Genomic DNA, 6,000 nt, shown 5'->3' with positions numbered 1-6,000 from the left:
GTCCATGTGTATATTGTCCATTTTTCTCTCTTGGAGCTGCTGGTGGATTTGAACTGCTAAAGAGGTGACACTTTTGGGTTAGTAGCACCACTTACTACAGAGTAGACCATCATAGTTCCTGTCAGGAGACAGAATGAAGAAGCAAAAGAGGAATGGGTTTCTAAAAACATGGTAAAAGTTGTCAAATGAAGCAGAGAGGTCAGTAAGCACCAGAACTGGAAGTGAATTTGGTAATTAGGAGGTAAAAAGTGGCTAGTTCATAAAGGTGAAGAGGGATAGTAAGTAAAGGTGGAAAAATAAAACTTTGGAGAAAATTTAACCTAGAAAGTAAGTGCAAGTAATCATTAATAACAATGATAAAGAACTTACCTTTATTGAGTCCTTATTGTATCAGCACTGTCCTAGACATTTTTACGTGTTATCTAGCTTTTCACATCAGCTCATGATGTTGGTGTTAAGAAATATATGTCAAGACAAATTGAAATGTAATACATTTTTCCTATTAAAGCGCATTCTAGTAATCTCTAGCAAGAATTAATTTATTTATGTATCTACATCTATTTGGAAACATGATAGACACTAAATACATTTTATTAAGTGGGGGGAAAAGGGGCAAATTCTAATGGGGAAATTTCTCAGAACATTCTATTGAGCAAAAAAAACCTAAAAAGGTAAGAGTCAAATGGAAACTGTTATTGTTTAAATGTTTTTTCTACTTGCCTACAATTTAAAGCCCAAACTTCTGTGTTCAAAAATGAGTCAACAGTGGCCTTCTAAAATCTCTTTTGGAGCGCCTTGTAAATTCACTCAAGTCCATAAAATCAGATCAGAGGCAAAAAGAAAATGTGAGGGGAAAAAATGTTGGTGCCTCATTATCTTAGCACTGAGCCAGTGAATGTTCCAAAATAATCTGTCCCACCCTAGCTGAGAAATCAAAATAATCACATAAACTATTTCAGAAAATAGAAAAAGATGGAATTCTCCAATACTCATTCTATGAAGCAAACATATCCTTGATACCAATGCCTGATAAAGACACCACCAAAATAGAAAACTATAGGCCAATATCTCTCATGAACATTGATACAAACATCCTGAATAAAATCTTGTCCAACAGAATCCCACGATATACATAAAAAAAATGATTCACCATGACCAACTGGAATTCATACCAGGTATTCAAGGATGGTTCAACATAAGAAAAACAATAAATGTCGTTCATCACATTAACAAAACAAAAAACAAGAACCGCATGATCCTATCAATTGATGCAGAAAAGCCCTTTGACAAAACCCAACATCCTTTCCTGATTAAAACACTCAACAAAGTAGGATTAGAGGGGAATTTCTTCAACATAGTGAAAAGTATATACGCAAACCTGAGAGCCAGTGTTGTTCTCAATGGAGAGAGATTAAAGGCATTCTTCTTGAGAATAGGAACTAGGCAAGGATGCACACTATCACCTCTCCTATTCAATATTGTATTGGAAGTCTTAGTGATAGCAATAAGGCAAGAGAAGGAAATAAGAGGTATCCAAATTGGTAAAGAGGAGGTAAAATTGTCTTTATATGCAGATCATATGATAGAATATTAAGAAAACCCTAAAGACTCAGCAAGAAAACTACTAGACATAGTTGACCAATTCAGCAAAGTGGCAGGATACAAGATCAACATACAAAAAAATGATTGGATTTCTCTACAGTGACAAAGAGAATACAGAACTGGAGCAAAGAAAAACAATACCCTTCACTATAGTTAAACACAAGATTAAATTCTTAGGAGTAAACCTAACCAGAAGCACAAAGGATCTATTCAAAGAAAATTACAAAACATTACTACAAGAAACAAAAAGAAACCTGGAAAAGTAGAATACCCCTTGCTCCTGGATAGGAAGACTCAATATTGTGAAAATGACAATACTAGCAAAGGTAATTTACATGTTCAATGTAATCTCAATACAAATACGAATTCTACTCTTCAACGAGATGGAAAGAGCAATCTCCAATTTTATTTGGAATGGAAAGAGACCCCTAATAAACAAAGCACTCCTTAAAAAGAGAAACAAGGTAGGAGGCATCTCACTTCCTGATTTCAAATCCTACTACACTGCCATGGTGGTCAAGACAGCGTGGTACTGGTACAATGACAGACACATAGACCAAGGGAATAGAATTGAGAATCCAGAAATCAGCCCATCTACCTATGGTCAACTGATTTTTGACAAGGAGATGAAATCAGTTAAGTGGGGAAACAACAGCCTTTTTAATAAATGATGCTGGTAAAACTGGGAAACTATCTACTGACAACTCAAGCAAGATTTACATCTTACTCCATACACAAAAACCAACTCTAAGTTGATCAAGGACCTAGGACTAAAACCAAGGACTATAAAGTTCATTAAAGAAAAGCTTGCAAGAACTCTACATAACATAAACAACATAAACAGTCTTTCACGCATCCTGAAAAATCTACAACCAGGAGAGGATAGAATAGATGAATGGGACATTCTAAGAATCAAATCCCTGTGCACATCCAAAAACTTCTCCAATAGGGTAAAAAGGGAGCCACAGACTGGGAAAAATATTTGGTAATGACATGTCAGACAAGGGACTTATATCTAGAATTTATAAAATACTCAAGCACCACAACAAGATAAGGGTAAATAACCCAGTTTAAAGATGGGCACAGGATATGAACAGATATTTCATCAAAGAAGACATTCAGGGGGGAGGGGTGGGTAAGGAGAAAAATACAAAGAATGAATGAGGGGGAAGTATCAATGATTTAATGAAAAACCAATATGCTTTGTAAACATTCACTTAAATAATAATAAAAATGTCCTTAAAAATAAAAGAGACATTCAGATGGCCAACAAACACATGAAGAAATGTTAAAAATCCTTAGCTCTAAGAGAGATGAAAATCAAAACAAGTATGAGATATCATCTCACTCCAGTAAGTTGCAAAATAGAAGAGCAAACATCAAATGCTGGTGAGGTTGTAGAGAAACTGGAACCCTTATTTACTGCTGGAGGGAGTGTAAAATGGTGCAACCACTATGAAAGGCGGTATGGCACTTTCTCAAAAGGTTGCAAATAGAAATACCATTTGACCCAGTAATTCCACTACTGGGACTATTCCCTAAAGAAACCATAACCGCCAGCCAAGCAGATATATGCACATCCATGTTTACTGTGTCTTTGTTCACAATGGCAAAGAGTTGGAAACAACCCAAGTGCTCATCAACAAAGGAATGGATAGAGAAGCTCTGGTATATTCACACGATGGAATACTATGCTGCATTGAAAAACAAAGAACCCATGAAATATTATATAAAATGGGTGACTCATGGAGGACATTATACTGAGTGAAATATTTCAGTCACAAAAGGACAAATATTGTATAGGGCCATTGTTGTAAATGGGACTGACATCGGCGTTGAGGGTAGACTGAGAAAGAGGGGATAAATAATATGTACTGCATTGAAACATGAGGGAGGGGAGGCAGAGAACTGTTTAAAAGGGATATATGATTAGTTATTATTGTCATGACAGGAATCCAGAATGAAGGCTGCACAGTGGAGTGGACTTGCAGGGAGGGATTGTGTAACAATGAAATAATTTTTCTTTCATTTTTCAAAGAGAAGGTGAATTAAGGCGGGAGAGGGTGGGCAGCGAGAAACTGCAGAAAAAGAATGAATGGAAACCCTAAGTTTCTGTAAACTTTGATTAAAATTAATTAAAAAAATTAGAAATACCCCCAATCTTCTTAGCTCCTAAATGTAAAAGCATATTTAAAATATGTTAGTTTCTACGTTAAAATTGAGCTCTGGTGGCCTAGTGGCGAGAAGATGTGCAGTAACACAGCTGCTACACAGGAGAAGGATGGACATTCTTCTCCTGTGCAATTAACTACCTCTGAAAACCTCCTAGGGGAGGTCAGCTATGGGTTGGTTCCGTCCGACTCTGTGGTACACAACAACAAGCAACAACCTTAAAATTGGTCTTCAAAGAATTATTGTCGAATATTCTGAAGGGTCCACTGTTTGAGCCCTTAGAATTTTTTTCTACAGCAAAAGTAATAAATAGTCCTCTTGAGTAAAACTATGTCACACAATAAATACTTTAGGGGGGAAAATACATTTTTTTTACATAATTTAAACAAATAAATGCTATAACTTTTAGCAAATGAGAAAAGGAGACTTTTCCCATTGAGGTAAAGCAATAAATTCAAGAATCTCTTTGTAGGGGAAATAAAAAGGATAAATTAAGTATCTAAGCACAGTAATCTAAAGAGAAAAGGTATGAATATTCTTTCCACATTAATGCTTCAGAAACCAGTTATCTGCAGAAAACATGACAGATTGGATTTTCATGGCTAATTAAGAACACATACAGGTTTGACACCTTTGGGACTCTGGCAGCAGTGCTTCTAATTTTGTGTCTCTCACCAATTTATATTCATGCACAAAGAACATGACAGTGGTAGTCAGATTAAACTGATTATTTTCTTAAGTCTCAAGTTGCAAAAACAACAAGGTCAGAGTAAAGACAGGGTCACAGAAGTCAACCTGCAGAGACACATTATCTTAGTTTTAAACACACAGGGTGGTGCTAATAGATGAACAATGGAAAAAACTACTTAGTAGATGTTGCTGATATTTTCTAGCTATGGGAGGGAACAATAGCAAATTAATTAGATTTTGTTTCTAAAATTAATTCTTACGTTCATGTTTGAAGGTTTCTAACTCAATAATTAGAAACAAATTTACTCACACATCAAGAAATTAGTGGATAAGAATAATAGAAATCAATTGAAGGTTATGTATAAAAACTACCTAGCTAATAAAAAGGAGTGTTGCCAAACATTAGAAATTTTCTAAAATTTTAGGAAGCAAACTATTTGAAATAAATATAGATTAGATTTTATTTCATGGCCAAATAATTCTAGGTAAATCTGTATATAAAAAGTTTTAATTGTAAAAATACTAGAACTAAGTGATACAAAGATCCACTAACCTTGCTTCTAAGGAACATCCTTGTTGTATTCTAAGACTGATTTGTTCATTTTTATCTTTGGCAGTCCATGTTGTTGTTGACATGTGCCATCAAATCACCTGTTACTCTGTGTACAACAGCTCTGAACCCTGTCCTATCCTGAGTCAATCTCATTAACTCCAATACACATAATTCCATTGCTGTAGCCACCATTGTCAATTCATCTAATCTGGGGCCTTCATCTCCTGCACTGTCCCTCTGCCCTTCCAAGCATGATGTCCTTCTCCAAGCACAGGTCTCTCCTGGCCACGTGCCCAAAGAATGTGAGATGAAGCTTCAAAATCCTTGCCTCCAAGGAGAAACTTGGTTTCACCTTCTCCAAGACAGACCTATTTTTTCTCTTGGCAGGCCATGGTATGTTTAACACTCTTCTCCAGAACCCAACTCAAAGGCATGGATTTTTTTCTGTATTCCTTAGTCCAGCTCTTTGATACACAGCAAGTGATTGCAAAGAAAATGGCCTGGATCAAGTGCACCTTAGTCTCTAGACTCCCATCATTGCTCTTTAGTACTTTGAAGAGGTCCATGACAGCAGGCTGCCCCAATGCAATTCATCTTTCTATAGTATAGTCAACATTCTTTGCTAACACAGCAACTAAACTAGATGAAATATTTCTTTTTCTTTTTGCATTGTCCAGCTTTTGAATACATCTGGGGTGACTGAAAAGGACATGGGTTGAGTTATCAATGTGACATCTTTGCCTTTTTAAAATTTTGAAGTGGTCTTTCGTCACAGATTTGTACAATGCAATGTCATTTGATTTTTTTAAATTTTTTTTTTCAGTGTCACGACTCTTTATTACATTCAACAGATTCTGTGGGTCAGGAATTCAGACAGGACACACCACAGATGGCCGGTCTCTGATCTGTGACATCAGAGGATTCCATTAGAAAATGCGTGTAGCTGAGGCCTGCTCAACAACTGAGGTCTGGAATCTTCTGGA

The sequence above is a fragment of the Elephantulus edwardii genome, unplaced genomic scaffold (assembly GCF_000299155.1).
Source record: "Elephantulus edwardii isolate Elephantulus edwardi_28Jun2011 unplaced genomic scaffold, EleEdw1.0 scaffold00257, whole genome shotgun sequence".
Taxonomy (NCBI): Eukaryota; Metazoa; Chordata; class Mammalia; order Macroscelidea; family Macroscelididae; genus Elephantulus; species Elephantulus edwardii.
This window is presented reverse-complemented; position numbering follows the sequence as displayed.